Consider the following 17,672-nt stretch of genomic DNA (forward strand, 5'->3'; position numbering starts at 1 on the left):
TGAAAATATACAAATTGATAAATGTACTACATTCTATAAATGGACTGAAGGACAAAAACATGTACATGATCATCTCATCAGATGCAGAAAAAGCATTTGACAAAATCCAATATCCCTTCACGATAAAAGTCCGACAGAGACTGGGTGTAGAAGGAACATGTCTCAACATAATACAGGCTATTTATGACAAACCTACAGCCAACATAATACTAAATGGAGAAAAACATTAAGCTTTTCCACTAAAATCAGGAATAGGATAAGGGTGTACACTGTCCCCACTTTTATTTAATACAATCTTAACGGAAGTCGTAGCCATAGAAACAAGGCAAGAGACACACATAAAAGGAATACAAAATGAAAAGGAAAAGATCAAGTATAGCCACCTGATCGTCGACAAGAATGCTAAAATATTCATTGGAGAAAAGACAGCCTCTTCAGCAAATGGTGCTGGGAAAACGATATATATCTGTAGAAGGATAAAAATAGATCCTTATCTCTCTCCATACACAAGAATTAAGGCCAAATGGATCAAAGACCTCAGTATCAGACCTAAAACTCTGAAACTGCTACAGCAAACTATTCAACATACTGGTCTTGGCAAAGACTCTCTGAACTTAACCCCAAATGCACAGGCAATAAAACAACAGATCAAACACTGGGACCTCATGAAATTAGAAAGCTATTGCATAGCAAAAGACACTGTGAATAGAGCAAAAGGCAACCTACAGAACAGGAGAAAATCTTTGCCAGCTATACATTTGACAGAGGATCAATAATTAGGATATACAAAGAACCCAAAAAATTAAATAATAAGAAATCAAACAACCCAGTTAAAATAGGGTCATGGAACTAAATTGAGAGTTCTCAAAAGAAGAAATACAGATGGCATATAAACATCTAAAAAAGTTCTACATCCCGAGTCATCAGGAAAATGCAGATTAAAACAACGTTGAGATTTCATATCACTCCTGTCAGATTGGCTACTATCTTGAAAACAAATAACCATAAATGCTGGCGAGGATGTGGAAAAAGAGGAACCCTTCTACACTGCAGGTGGGAATGCAATCTGGTCCTGCCATTGTGGAAATCAGTGTGGACGTTCCTGAGACAACTAAAAATAGATTCACCACATGACCCAGGCATATATCCTAAGGACTCGTCTCACCACCTTTGAGTTACTTCCTCAACCATATTTTTGCTGCTCTATTCACAATAGATAGGAAATAAAACGAGCCTAGATGTCCCTCAACTGATGAGTGGATAATGAAGATATAGCACATTTACACAATGGAGTTCTACTCAGCAGTGAATAAAAACAAAGTTATGAAATTTGCAGGGAAATGGATGGATCTGGAAAGGATTATACTAAGTGAGGTAACCTAGGCCCAGAAAACTAAGCATCACATGTTCTCTCTCATATGTGGATCCTAACTATAGATGATTGGACTTCTATGTAAGTTGCAATAAAACTCAGTAGCAGAGGTCAGTAAGCTAGAAAGGAGATATAAAGGGAACAGAAAGAAGGGGGGGACCTAATAGGATGGTATTGTATATACTTAAGTAGAAGAACAGATTAATGGGACTGTAAGGGCCAAAGTGAAGTGACTGAGTAAAGGAAAGGTGAAGGGAGGACTAGTCAAAATCTAACAGGACATAACTAAGTCACATGGAAACCTACTTTTTGGGACAACAGAACACTCAGATTATTACTAGAAAATTTTCAGTGCCAGGGATGGGATACCTCCAGTGAGTTGTTGACGAGGAATGGCCCTGATGCCCCCAAAACATCACAGGCCATTGCCAAGGCCCTTGGTTTCCCACCAGGAATAGATGGTAAGACCCTATTGCTGAAGACTCCACATGCTTGGGCTGCAAGGCCACTGAGAAATCCTGCTGAAACTGAGCTGAAAACTCCATGTAGACCAGCTGACGGAAAGCTGGAAAAAGCTACGTTGCATGCAGTTCAATGGGAAACAGAGAAATTACCAATGAAGATTCTCAACAGCGGACAGTGCAAGCCTTAAATTTGGCCAGCCAAGACAAATAAGCTAACAGGTGCAATAGTGGCAAGTCTATCATGGGGGAAACCAAACACTCTCTAATTGGACTGGAAGCCTGCTCCATGGGAGGAAATATATCCCTGATACTGAAAACTTACAACAGGGGTAGTCATGAGCCCTAGGGGTCATGCCTACTGGTGCCTGGCATCAAACTTTCCAGTAAGCACTTCTCTCAATGTTCATATACATATATTAATGGTACTCTCACTTTTGGTTAGAAAAGCTTCTCTTTTCAGATGGTAGTCACCTTGGGATGACTCAAAAGGCACCATGGTGCTGAGAAGGGACAGAGGAGTGCTCAGCACTGAAATATCTCTATCACACCTTCCAAGGCTCAGGTTCTATCACGGAAGAGGTGGCAAAAAGAATGTAAGAGCCAGGCGTGGTGGTGCAAGCCTTTAATCCCAACACTCGCCTTTAATCCCAACACTCAGGATGTAGAGGTAGGAGGATCGCCGTGAGTTTAAAGCCACACTGAGACTACATAGTGAATTCCAGGTCAGCCTAAGCTAGAGTGAAACCCTACCTCAAGAAAATAAAATAAAAACACGAATGTAAGAGCCAAAGGAAAGGTAGGACTCCTTTACCACATGCTCCTCTATACAAAAAATGGCCTGGATATCCATGACTTCACAGTGCCTGACACTACCTACACAAGACCATCATAACAGGAGGAAAAGATCATGACATCAAAATAAAAGACTGATTGAAAGGGGGAGGGGATATGACGGATAGTAGAGTTTCAAAGGGGAAAGTGGGAGGAGGGAGAGAATTACCATGGGATGTTATTTACAATTATGGAAGTTGTAAATAAATAATCAGGAGACAAGAAAAAATAATGAAGATCAAGGGCCCTCCAGCCAAGATGGCATCCACCTAACCATACCTCACCTCTCGAGGAAGGAAAGATGGATACAGAACATGAGGAGAGAATCAGCCCATCACACCTCACCAGGGCCCCAGCTAAAACCATAGAGGAACTGAGGAAATGAGCAAGAGTGCTGCTTTCTTGGTGAACCCAGTATCAGTATAAGGGTGAAGGAGACAGACACAGAGAACACTGAACTTCTTCTGAACCATATATCCAGAGACACAGAGGCTCCCAAGATCTCATCACTGAAGTAGACCTAAAAGGAACCCAACATGGCTGAGGGAAATTTACAGAAGAGGGGGCAGAAAGATTGTTAGAGCCACAAGTTGGAACTTTGTGCACAGAGACACTGCCTCTTCCTCTTAACTGATGGTTACCCCCACAATGCACAACCCACAATCCCCAATAAGGACAGTCCTTCAGAGGTTGGAGGAGGCTAATGATGTAACATGGCTGTTTACACACTGAGTATGTACATAACTAATAAAGAAAAAAATACATTAAAAATAAAACGATTAAGGGGATATGATGGAGAACGGAATTTCAAAGGGGAAAGCGGGGGGGGGGGGTATTACCATGGGATATTTTTTTATAATCATGGAAAATGTTAATAAATATTGAGGGAAAAAAAAAAGACTCAAGGAAAAAAATAAATAAATAAATAAAACGATTAGGACAGCTGGGCATGGTGGCAAAAGCCACTAATCTCAGCACTCAGGAGGCAGATATAGGAGAATCACTATGAGCTCAAGGCCACCCTGAGACCACAAAGTGAATTTCATCTCATCCTGGGCTAAAGCAAGACCCTATCTCCAAAAAAAAAAAAAGATTAGGGTAGAAATTAATGAAATAGAAACCAAAATACAATACAAAGAATCAATAAAACAAAGAGTTGTTTTTGTGAAAGAGTAAACAAGATTGATAAACTCTTAGCAAATCTGACCAGAAGGAGAGAAGAGGCACAAATGATTCAAAGTTGAGATGAAAAATACACCATTACAAAAGATAACAAAGAAATTCAGAAAATCATAAGGACATACTTTAAGAATATATATATATTTATGTACATATACATATATATTATATGTATGTGTGTATATATATATACACACACACACACACACACACACACATATATGTATACACACATGTATGTATACACACACACACAGTCCTCTAAGTTTGAAACTCTGAAGGAAATGGATGATTTCCTAGACTTTTTTTTTTTTCTTTTTTTGAGGTAGGGTCAGCCCAGGCTACCTGGAATTCACTATGGAATCTCAGGCTGGCCTTGAACTCACGGCAATCCTCCTACCTCTGCCTTCCAAATTCTGGGATTAAAAGGTGTGTGCCACTACACCTGGCAATTTTATAGATTTTTATGACCTACTAGAATTAAGTCAAGATGAAATAAACCATTTAAATAGACCTATAACAAGTACAGAGATCCAAGCAAGTATAAAATACATCTTCCAACTAAAGAAAGTCCAGGCCCAGAGGGATTCACTGGTGAATTTTACCAGACCTTCATGGAAGAACTAACACCAATGCTTCTCAAACTTTTTTTTGGTGGTGTTGTTTTTTGGGGGGGTTTTTTTTTTGTTTTGTTTTGTTTTTTGTTTTTCGAGGTAGGGTCTCACTCTAGCCCAGGCTGACCTGGAATTCATTATGGAGTCTCAGGGTTGCCTTGAACTCATGGTGATCCTCCTACCTCTGCCTCCCGAGTGCTGGGATTAAAGGCATGCGCCACCAGGCCCGGCTCAAACTTTTTGATAAAACAGGAAAGGAAGGACTACCAAACACCTTCTATGAAGCCAGCATCACCCTGATACCAAAACCAAAGACAGGACTAAAAAGGAAAATTACACATCAATCCTCCTCATGAACATAGATGCAAAATTTCTCAACAAGTTATCAGCAAACAATATAAAAGAATATATGAAAAAGATCATTTACCCCAACCAAATAGGCTTTATCCCAGATATGCAGGGGTGGTTCAACATATGCAAATTGATAAATGTAATGCACTATATAAATGGACTGAAGGACAAGTCACATGATCATCTCAATAGATGTAAAAAAGGAATTTGACAAAATACAACATACCTTGAAGGTAAAAGTCCTACAAAAACTGGGAATAGAAGGAACATACCTAAATATAATAAAGGCTATTTAGGACAAACCTAGAGCCAACATAATACTAAATGGGAAAAAACTTGAAGCTTTTCCATCAAAATCAGGAACAAGACAAGGGTGTCCACTGTCTCAAGAGACACTCATAAAAAGGATACAAATTGTAAAGGAAGAGACCAAATTATCATTATTTGCAGATGATATGACTCTATATATAAAGGACCCTAAATACTCTACCAGCAAACTGTTAAAGCTGATAGACACTTTTAGCAACATAGCTGGATACTAAATAAATACACAAAAATTAGTATAGCTTTCCTATATACTACCAACAAACATGCAGAGGATGAAATCAAGGACTCTCTCCCATTCACAATTGCCAGAAAAAACAAACAGAGCTGGAGAGATGGCTTAGTGGTTAAGCGCTTGCCTGTGAAGCCTTAGGACACTGGTTCAAGGCTCGATTCCCCAGGACCCACTTTAGCCAGATGCACAAGGGGGCACATGCATCTGGAGTTCATTTGCAGTGGCTGAAGACCCTGGTGTGTCCATTCTCTCCCTCCCTCCCTCCCTCCCTCCCTCCCTCCCTCCCTCCCTCTCTCTCTCTCTCTCTCTGCCTCTTTCTCTCTGTGTCTGTCGCTCTCAAATAAACAAAAATAAATCAAAAATAAAGAAATAAAGTACCTTGGAATAAACATAACAAAGGAAGTGAAGGATCTCCACAAAGAACACTTTAAAATACTCATGAGAGAAATTGCAGAAGACATTAGGAAATGGAAAGACATCCAATGTCCTTGATTTGGAAGAACCAATATTGTGAAGATGTCAATCTTTACCAAAAACACTTTATACATTTAATGCAATTCCCATTAAAATTCCAATGGCATTCATCACAGAAATAGAAAAAAAAACAAGCCAGGCATGGTGGTACATGCCTTTAACCCCAGCACTCCAGAGGCAGAGGTAGGAGGATCACAAAGAGTTCAAGGCCATCCTGAGACTCCATAGTGAATTCCAGGTCAACCTGGGCTAAAGTGAGACCCTACCTTGAAAAACCAAAGAAAAAAAGAAAAGAAAAAAACAATCCTTAAATTCATCTAGAAGCACAAAAACCCTCAAAGATGGGGAAAAAAAAATCCTTGAATAGCCAAAACTACTTTGAGGACAGGTGTGGTGGTGCATGCCTTTAATCCCAGCATTCAGGAGGCAGAGGTAGGAGGATCACCATGAGTTCATGGCTACCCTGAGACTACATAGTGAATTCCAGGTTAGCCTGGGCTACAGCGAGACCTGACCTTGAAAGAAAAAACAAAACAAAAAAAATTGTTTTAAGCAACAAAAATAAGGCTGGTGGTATCATCATATTGGATTTTTAAGCTACATTACAAAGCCATAGTAACAAAAATAGCATGGTACCGACACCAAAACAGACATGTAGATGAATGGAATAGAGGATCCAGATGTAATTCCAGGCAGATACAGCCATCTTTTGACAAAAATATTCACTGGAGAAAAGACCGCATCTTCAACAAATGGTGCTGGGAAAACTGGTTATCTATACATAGTAGGATAAAAATTCATCCTTATCTCTCCCTCCTTCCTCCTCCTCCTTTCTCTCTCTAAATAAATATTTTAAAACTACTTATACGAGCAGTAATATAATACCATTAAAATACAACATGTATAAAATCTGTTAGAATACTAATGTTTAAAGTGAGTCATCTCTAAGAGTTATAGGTAATTTTATTCTATTTTTCTCAACATGTTCTAATTATTCAACAATGAATATGAATTATAATTCGCTTTTCTAGGCTGGTTTTGAACCGAGGGCTCAAGTGATCTATCTGCCTCAGCCTCAAGAGCAGGAGGCTTCATGCCTAGCTTACAGTTTTAAGTAACCAAATATTTTTTAAAATATTTAGTCTAGCCAGGCGTGGTGGTGCACGCCTATAATCCCAGCACTCGGGAGGCAGAGGTAGGAGGATCGCCATGAGTTTAAGGCCATCCTGAGACTACATAGTGAATTCCAGGTCAGCCTGGACTAGAGCAAGACCCTACCTTGAAAAACCAAAAAAATAAAAAATAAAAAACAAAATATTTAGTCTAATTGCAATTCTAATTGTAACAAGCTAATCTACATAATGGATTACTACTGGTTATTCTAATACAAATCTAAATTTCTTATGTTGAGAAACAATACTTTTAACAAATGGAAATAATTCAGTAATGGAAATGAACCTCTTCAAATTCATAAGGAATTGAGGCTCCTATTTCTCCACAAGGAAACAGGTGGAAATGCACTGACAGTGAACTTACATAGCCCTCATAACCACTTCCAGATTTCAGTCTTTCATCAGAGAAATAGGCACCAAGGCTACTTGTACTTCCAACACAAATATATGAACACAGGGGACAAGAAATAATTACACCTAAGGAGAAAAAGAAGCCCTAGAAAAACAGACTTGCTGGGTGTGGTATCACACTTGGAAGGCAGAGGTAGAAGGACCACTGTGAGCTTAAGGCCATCCTGGGACTGCAGAGTTCCAAGTCAGCTTGAGCTACAGCGAGACCTTACCTGGGGAAGAAAGGGAACGGCCTGACACTAGAGAAAAGATTCAGTGATTAAGGCCATTGCCTGCAAAGGCTAACAACTCAGGTTCAATTCCCCAGTACCCACATAAAGCCAGATGCACAAAGTAGCTCACACATCTGAAGTCTGTCTGTACTAGCTGGAGGCCCTGACATGCCCATTCTCTCTGTGTGTCTGTCTCTCTCTCTGCTTGCAAATAAATAAAAACTAAAAATAAAAAACAGCTGGGCATGGTGGTGCATGCCTTTAATCCCAGCACTCAGGAGGAAGAGGAAGGAGGATCACCATGTGTTTGAGGCCAGCCTGAGACTATATAGTGAATTCCAGGTCAGCCTGGGCTACAGCAAGACTGAACCTTGAAAAACAAAAAAGACTCAACAACCATTCTGCAAAATCTATAGATAGTTTCTCAACTCAAATGAATCCTTTTCTCTCCATGGATTTACTAAATGAAAAAATTTAGTTTTACAAAAAGTCAAGTAAATTCATGGCTAGCTAAAACAAAGCTCAAAGTATCTAATACAGAATACACAAAGCTACAAAGAATAGTTAATATATCAAGTTATAAAAATAAAATCCAGTACTGCTGAAGACGCCTTATGTGGTTGACATGTAAAATGGAATGACATGGCTGGAAGCTGGAAGAGAGTCAGTCCCCAGGCAGTCAGCGAGTCTAATGCCACAAGGTGCTACGTGGGCGACTGGGGGAAAATAAGCAATATCTGTCCAAGCAACTCATGGTCTAACCTACTTAGCAGCACATAACCTGTCGTGATGCTCACACAAGTACAATAGTGGCACACAGCCATGGTGGGAAACCAACTGCTCTTGATTCAGCTAACTGATCCCCTCAGTGGAACATGACCCATAGGTGGAGCTGGGTAACAAGTCAGAACCATATCCAAACATAAGCCTGCTCTCCATTATCAAGCTACCATCAATCATGGGCTACAAGAGGGCCTACACCTATTAAATTCTCTATAAAAAAAAAGCAAGGGTTATCCCATTTGTCCTGGTGCTAACTTACTCTCTGTTGGAGAATCTGCTTCTCTTTTTCAGATAGATGTAGATCCTAAGGAGAGAACCACCCCATCGTATCTCAAAAGGGCCCCAGCTGAAACTAAGGACAATTGGTGAAACAAGCAAGGGTGCTGTTTTCCTGGTGAACCGGATACCAGCACAAGGGAGAAGGAGATCAACACAGAGAAAAATCAACTCCTACCAAATCAGAGAACCAGAGCCCCAGAGGCCCCCAACACCTCATCACGGAAGCAGATCAAAAATGAACCCAACATGGCTCAAGGAAATTTTGCAGAAGAGGGGGCAGAAAGAATGTCAGAGCCACATGCTGGGCCATAATATGCAGAGACACTTATCTTACCCATAACTGTGGGCTAATAACCCCACAATGCATGACCCATATACCTCAACAAGGAGGGGCCATGGGGAGGGGGTAGGTCATGGATGAGCCTACCAAATGGTACCAAACTGACTACATTTGCTGAATACAAAACTAATTAATTAAAAAATAAAATAAAATCCAGGGGCTAGAGAGATGTCTTAGTGGTTGAGGAGGTTACCTGCAAAGCCAAAGGACCCATGTTCAATACTCCAGGACCCACATAGGCCAGAGGCACAAGGTGGTACATGCGTCTGGAGTTCATTTGTAGTGGACAGAGGTCCTGACACACCCATTCTCTCTCTCTCTCTATTTAAAATTTTATTTATTTATTTATTTAAGAGAGGGAAAGAGACAGACACACAGAGGAAGAGAAAGAGAGAGAGAGAGAGAATGGGCATGCCAGGGCCTCCAGCCACGGCAAACAAACTACAGATACATAGGCCACCTTGTGCATCTGGCTTACATGGGTCTTGGGGAATCAAACTGAGGTCTTTTGGCTTTGCAGGCAAATGCCTTAACTGCTTAGCCATCTCTCCAGCCACTGACGACCCCCCCCCCAGCATATATCTCTCTCTTTCGCATATAAATAAAATAAAATCCAGGGCTAAAAGGATGACTCAGCAGTTAAGGTGCTTGCCTGCAAAGCCTAAGACCTGGGTTCAATCCCCTAGTACTCACATAAAGCCAGATGCACAAAGTGGAGCATGCATCTGGAGTTCACTTGCTGTGGCTGGAGACCCTGGCATACCCATTCTCATTCTCTCTCTCTTTTCTATCTCATAAATTAATAAATAAATTATTAAATAAATAAATAATCCAAAGGAAATCTTAAAAGTCCAGACCAATAAGATGAAAGCTAAACACTTACACAAGGTAATATAATATAAGGCTGTGTGCTTATGGGCCGGGCGTGGTGGCACACACCTTTAATCCCAGCACTTGGGAGGCAGAGGTAGGAGGATTGCCATGAGTTTGAGGCCAGCCTGAGACTACATAATGAATTCCAGGTCAGCCTGGTCTAGAGTGAGACCTTACCTCGAAAAAAAAAAAAAAAAAAAAAAAACTGTGTGCTTAAAAGCAGGAAGCTCTAACTGGTCTGCTGTAAACAAGGAAGATGGAGACCTGCTAAATGGCTAACAAAACAGCATTGGTCTTAAATAAAGGCATAGTATATTTTAAATTCCATTTATTTATTTATTTACTTAAGAGAGAGAATGGGCAGGCCAGGCACTTCAGCCTCTGCAAATGAACTCAGATGCATGCACCATCTTGTGCATCTGGCTGACATGGGTCCTGGGGAATTGAACCTAACTCCTTTGGCTTTACAAGCAAGTGCCTTAACAGCTAAGACATCTCTCCAGCCCAAGACACACTATTCTTATAAAAAGATGTCCCACGTTCCAGTTCTTGTTAGCTTTTAAAGGTGAATTCACGAAATAGATGAAAAGAAAAAAAAACTACAACAAAAAATATTAAATAACTAAAGGTACATTTTTAAGGGGGTGTCACATAAGAAAGAAAAACAAAAGGCTTTCTAAAAGTCAAAATAAGAAGTGTATTGCAAAATACTAAGAACTTTTTTGAGATAGACAGGATCTTGTGTACTTCAGGCTAGCCTCAAACTCACTATGAGGATAATCTTGCACTTCTGAATCTTCTGCCTTTATTCCAAGTGCTGGGATTACAGGCATGTATTACCACATCCAGTAAAATATAAAACACTTCTTAGTAAAAACTACCAACAAAGAACAAGTTGCCAGATAGCTAATCTGCATATCACTAGAAGAATTTACTGAGTGGCTAGCCAATTGTTAAGAATGCTGCAAAATCTATTCCTATAGTGGAAAGATATCTCTGTGCATGGTGGTACACGCCATTAATCTCAGCACTTGGGAGGCAGAGGTAGGAGGATAGCCATGAATGCAAGGCCACCCTGAGACCACATAGTAAATTCCAGGCCAGCCTGGGGTAGAGTGAGACCCTACATCAAGAAAACAAAATAAGTAGAGCCAAGCATGGTGGTGGCATGCCTTTAATTCCCAGCACTTAGGAGGCAGAGTTAGGAGAACTGCCTTGAGTTCAAGGCCACCCTGAGAATACATAGTGAATTCAAGGTCAGCCTAAGCTAGAGTGAGACCATACCCCAAAAAAACCAAAAATTTTAAAAAATTATATATAATATATATATATATAATATATAAAATATATACATATATATTTCTAAGACCTTTCCCACCAAAACTTTATGTGCTTCCCAACCCTTCAGCATTAATTCCTGATAAATTAAAATTTAACTTAACTTCCAAAAGAAATTTACCTTTTCTCCTTTTCCTGTTCATCTTTTAAAGTATCTTCACCTTCAAATTTTAATAATAATTTAATCCAACTTTGTTACCAGCCTTAACAAATGAGTTTTTGTTGTTGTTGTTTTTTAAAGTGGGTGAGGCTACAGTTGGTAACCATTTTCTATTCAAATCCTTTTTCTTTCACCCACACACTTTCCAGCAGAGTTCTTTTTTTTTTCATTTTTATTTATTTATTTGAGAGTGATAGAGAGAGAAAGAGGCAGAGAGAGAGAGAGAGAATGGGCGTGCCAGGGCCTCCAGCCACTGCAAATGAACTCCAGACACATGCGCCCCCTTGTGCATGTGGCTAACGTGGGTCCTGGGGAATTGAGCCTTGAACCAGGGTCCTCAGGCTTCACAGGCAAGCGCTTAACCACCAAGCCATCTCTCCAGCCCAACAAATGAGTTTTATTTGGATTGTCTAGAACAATAACAAGAGCATTCAGAATTATCTACGCAGATACATAAACATACTGTATTTTGATAATGAGTATTACAATTATTTAACAGTATTCAGGGAAAGAGCCTCTTAAGTAAATAAGCAAAATTAATAAACAATAGCTTACTCCACATGTCAAGGCTGAAAGTCATTTTTTTTTTCAACTTCTCCCAAATGGATAATCATGTTCCAGAATTTCACAGGAGCAATGTATTTTTTAATTATCTCACTTGTATTGATAGCAAGGTACCTCAAAGTTACAGAAGGTAATGATCTGGATATTATACAAAAATAGACATTTCAGAGCCAGGTGTGGTGGCATACACCTTTAATTTCATCATTTGGAAAGCAGAGATAGGGGATAGCTGTGAGTTCAAGGCCTCCTTGAGACTACACAGTGAATTCCAGGTCAACCTGGGCTAGGGAAACTCTACCTCAAAAAACCAAAATAAATAAATAATGGACATTCCTTATGGAAAGTGACTACAATGAATATAATCTTTCCTGAAAATTTATCTTTAAGCTGAGTATGGAAGTACACATTTGTTATTCCAGCATTCAGGAGGCTAAGGCTAGAGGATCATGAGTTCAAGGCCAAATAGGTTACATACCAAAAACGTGACTCAAAAAATAAATAAGAGGGCTGAAGAAATGGCTTAGCAGTTAAAGCATGTGCCTGCAAAGCCAAAGGACCCAGATTCAATTCCCCAGGACCCATGTAAACCAGATGCACAAGAATACATGTATCTGGAGTTCGTTTGCAGTGACTGACTGTAAGCCCTGGCTTGCTCATTCTCACTCTGTCTCTCTTCTTTCTCTCTCTGCTTGCAAATAAGGAAATAAAATTTAAAAAATAAATAAATAAGAGGCTGGGTGTAGGTAGCACATGCCTTTTACCTCAGTACTTGGGAAGCAGAGGTAGAAGGATCACCCTGAGTTCAAGGCTACCCTAAGATTACATAGTGTGAATAGCAGGTCAATCTGGATTAAAGTGAGACACCACCTCAAAAAAACTAAAATAAAATAAATAAACAAAAAACAAAGAGGCATCTCTTGACCTAAGAGATATTATTTCTACTGTACAACTCTCTATAATTAGACCCACTTACATATAATACTGCTGATAATTTTCTTTTAAGCTGAATTATCTGATGTTATAAATATAAACTAGATTTGTAATTTTTTAAAAGTTCATAAAGTTAATGTGTGGTCTTAATTTTAAGGTCAATATAATATACGTTTTCTTATTTCAAATGAGCTTCTCAAGTCAAGGCTAAGAAGTAGCATCATGAAGGACACCCTGTGTATAAATAGCTCTGCTGAGTACATGTTCTGTTACTCTAGCAGAGCACACAAATATATGACACACCAATATGAACAAAATTTATACTGCAAGATATATGTTCACTCATATAAAACTGCAAAATAGAAATTTGCTACTTTTGTAGCTTCAAATCTTTTTCTTCACTTTTAAAATGAAATGGCAAATTAGATTACATATAACATGTCTTACAATTTGAACTTCTGGATTTCTTTACGCTGTTTTACAGTTTGGGTTTCTTAGGGTGTTTGCTTGTTCTTGTGGTCCTAAGTATCAAACACAGAGAGTAGTGTACATGCTGAACAGATCCTCTACCAGCTTGCTACAGTGCTAGTCTTTAAAATATAGTATATATTGCTACAACTACCTTTCAATAGTGGCAATTAAGATACCAATGTCTCCTCCTATCTTCCTTTATTTATAACTTGTTGAATTACAAGACAGAAATCAGAAAGGGGGTGGGCCTATGCACCTACAGGATAAAGGTACAGACTTGTATTTCTCAAACCAAATTCACTTCATTATAAATATTAAATCAAACCTGCCACACGTGCCCACAGTTGCCAACAAGAAAACAGAATGGTTGGGCATGGTGGCACCAGCCTTCAGTCCTAGCACTCGAGAAGCAGAGGTAGGAGGATCACTGTGAGTTTGAGGCCACCCTGAGGCTACATAGTAAATTCCAGGTCAGCCTGAGCTAGAGTGAGACCCTACTTCACAAAATTAAAAAAGAGAAAGAAAAAAGCCACCATGCCTGACTATTTATTTAGTTGTAAAGGATGGGCATGGCAAAAAGTCTCTTGCCACTGCAAACAAACTTGAGGTTGCATGTGCAACTTTGTGCATCTGGTTTTATGTGGATGCTGGGAAATGAACCTGGGCCAGCAGGCTCTATAGGCAAGTACCTCTACAGCCCAGTTCTTACATTTTTAATCATTTTAAGAAATGTAATTGTTGTTGGGCGTGGTAGCACACGCCTTTAATCCCAGCACTTGGGAGGCAGAGGTAGAAGGATCGCCGTGAATTCAAAGACACCCTGAGATTACACAGTAAATTCCAGGTCAGCCTGAGCTAGACTGAAACCCTACCTCAAAAAATAAAAGAAAGAAAGAAATATAATTGTTGCAATCAGTTTCTCATTGCTAGACAAACACCCAGTCAGAATCATCTTTTGAGAGGAAAGGGTTTACTTCAGGTTTAAAACATTCAACTGAGTAGGGCATGGGGGCACATACCTTTAATCCCAGCATGTGGGAGGCTGAGGTAGGAAGATCACTGTGAGTCTGAGGCCAGCCTGGGCTAAAGTGAGATCCCACCTTGAAAAAAATCAAGAAAAAAAAAAAAAAATCCAGGGAAACACCACCAATGGCAAAAGAAACTGGCTCACTTCCACAGATGTATAGCAGAGGGACATCATTAGGCAGACAGCAAACACCAAAGAGCCAGAGCTCCAAAGTGCTCTCTACACACCTTAGGGCTGGACTCCAAGATCTGTCTTCAGTGACAAACCACCTGTGGCAGGGATCTGCCTGCTAGGGGCTCAAGTTACAAGCTCAATTTTATTGTTTTGGTTTTCGAGGTAGGGTCTCACTCTAGCCCAGGCTGACCTAGAACTCACGTTGTAGTCCCAAACTGGCCTTGAACTCATGGTGATCCTCCTACCTCTGCCTCCCAAGTGCTGGGATTGTGCCACCACGCCCAGCCACAAGCTCAATTTTAATAAAACACCTGAGTCATGGGGTCATACATTCAAGCCATCACATTCCACTCCTAGCCCCCATACACTCATGATCATCTCACAATGCAAACTGCATTCAGACCAACTTCAAAGGTCCCCACAGCCCTTATCAACTTTAACACTGTTCAAGTGTCTCAAGTCTCATCTGAGATTTAAGACTGTGAGCCCCATAAAATCAAAAACACAAGTTATACACATTTCAACACATAATGGCACAGCATAGACATTTCCATTGTAAAATGAACCAATGAAACTAATAACCAGCAGATAAACATCAAAAATCTGCAGTTCTAATTCCAACGAGTGATCAATGTGTCTGGATTCCAATTCTACTCCTCCAGCTGGGCTGGTCATAGCCTGAGCAAACATCCCATCCAGAGCCATCAGCTCTACATAAAAGCCATTGCACAATCCCAGTATATTCAAAACATCACATCTTTAGGTCTCCACTGCAACCCACAGTCCATCTTCATAGCTCCATACAACAGCCTTACTGAGCCTCTACACAGGGACCTCACCCTGCTTCACATGCAGCTCCTAGAACGATGTGTACTTCATGACCCACTTTCCTGTATTTTTCTTACTTCAAAAACCATTACAAGGTGTGTGGCAAGCATTTACCTACAGCATTAAGAGGCCCTGGCACATGCATATCATATACACACACACATATATTTATTGAAGAAAAAGAGAGTGAGAGAGGAAGAGAAAATGGGTGCTCCAGAGCCTCCAGCTACTGCAAATGAACTCTAGATGCATGCACCACCTTGAACATCTATCTGGCTTACATGGTGTGGTGGTTTGATTCAGGTTCCCCTCCTAAATTTAGGTGTTCTGAATGCTAGGTTCCCAGCAGATGCAGATTTGGGAATTAACGCCTCCTGGAGGCAGTGTATTGTGGGGGGTGGGCTTATGAGTGTTATAGCCAGTGTCCCCTTCAGTGTTTGGCACACTCTTATTGCTGTTGTCCACCTGATGTTGGCCAGGGGGTAATGTCAACCCTCTGCTTATACCATCATCTTTCCCTGCCATAATGGTGCTTCCCCTCAAGTCTGTAAATCAAAATAAACCTTTTTTTCCGAAAAACTGCTCTTGGTCAGGTGTTTTCTGACAGCAATGCAAACCAAATGAGCCAACGGGTACAATAGTGGCACGTCTGTCATGGTGGAAAAAAAACTGCCCTCCAACTGGACTGGAGGCCCGCTCCATGGGGGGGGGGGGGGGGAGGGAATACATCCCTGATACTGAAAACTTAAAACAGGAGTAGTCATGAGCCCTAGGGGTGTAACATCTGCTGATGTCTGGAAAAATGTATATACTATCCTTATTAAATGGCCCAGTAAGCACTTCTTTTAACATTTATACCCTTATATTAACACTACTGTCACTTTGGGTGGAGAATCTTCTCTTTTCAGATGGCAATGACCTTGGGACGACTCAGAAGGTATCATAGGGCTGGAAAGAAGTGACTGGAGTACTGAGTGACATCTTGATCACACCTTCCAAGGCTCGGGGTCCAATGTGGAAGAGGTGGCAGAAAGAATATAAGAGCCAAAGGAAGGGTAGGACTCCTTACAACGTACTCCCTCCAGACATAAAATGGCCTGGATATCTAAGACCTCATAGTGCCTAACACTACCTACACAAGACCATCATAAGAGGAGGAAAAGATCATGACATCAAAATAAAAGGGAGACTGACTGAGATGGGGAGGGAATATGATGGAGAATGGAATTTCAAAGGAGAAAGTGGGGGGGGAGGGTATTACCATGGGATAGTTTTTATAATCATGAAAAATATTAATAAAAATTTAAAAATAAATAAAATAAGAAACACTAGAAAGAGGGGGTCACTGAATTTGCAAACAGTCTCATGTTTTGGAAACAACCATGAGCAGTTTAAAGTAGGATTGCTGGATTGCCTTCATAGGGACCAAATGGAACCATGAGGATGGACTGTGGGTTGCAGTGGAGACCCAGTGGAGATGCCAGGATCATGAGCCAAAGAGGTCTGCCAGCCCCAGATGAAGTTTTCCAGGACTGTGAGTAGCCTAGCTGGAGGGGCAGAATTGGAACTCCAGAGACTTGTTGCTGGTTAGAATTGTCAGACTTGGAGACTTGTCACTGGAGAGTGGTAGGACTTGGAGCTATAAAGTTCAATGTTTGCCCTGGTTGTTTTAAATCTTGTATTGGTTGACTATTTCTTTGCTATACCCAATGCCATCTTCTGTAGAATGAATGTTGATTCTGTGCCATTATCAGTTTTTTGAGGGTTTTTTTTGGTATTATGGCTCAGTCAAAAGACCTTTGACTATGAGGATATTTGAACATCATTGGGATTGATAAAAATTATGGGGACTTTGAAGTTGGTCTGAATGCATTGCATTTTACATCATAGATGGTTACCAGCTTATGGTGGCCAGGGATGGATTGTGGTGGTTTGATTGAGGTATCCCCAATAAACTTATGTGTTCTGAATGCTTGGTTCCCAGCTGATGAAGATTTAGGAATTAAAGCCTCTTGGAGGCAGAATATTGTTGGCAGTGGGATTATGGGTATAATAACCAGCTTCCTCTTGCCAGTATTTGGCACACTCTCTTGCTGATTTTGTCCACCTGATATTGGCCAGGAGGTGATGTCCACCCTCTGCTCTCACGCCATCATTTTCCTCTGCCAACATGGAGCTTCCCCTCGGCACTGTAAGCCAAAATAAACCTTTTATCTCACAAGCTGCTCTGGATCAGTATTTTCTGCCAGCACTATGAACCTGACTG

The 17,672-nt window shown here is 40.4% G+C and overlaps 1 protein-coding gene across 1 annotated transcript in view; it reads right to left on the reverse strand.

The window, feature by feature from the left end:
- Ubr3 (ubiquitin protein ligase E3 component n-recognin 3) overlaps nt 1–17,672 on the reverse strand; it is a gene marked incomplete at its 5' end in the record, with an annotated part of 256,366 nt that overhangs the window by 176,020 nt on the left and 62,674 nt on the right.

The sequence above is a fragment of the Jaculus jaculus genome, chromosome 4, assembly GCF_020740685.1.
Source record: "Jaculus jaculus isolate mJacJac1 chromosome 4, mJacJac1.mat.Y.cur, whole genome shotgun sequence".
NCBI classification, from domain to species: Eukaryota; Metazoa; Chordata; class Mammalia; order Rodentia; family Dipodidae; genus Jaculus; species Jaculus jaculus.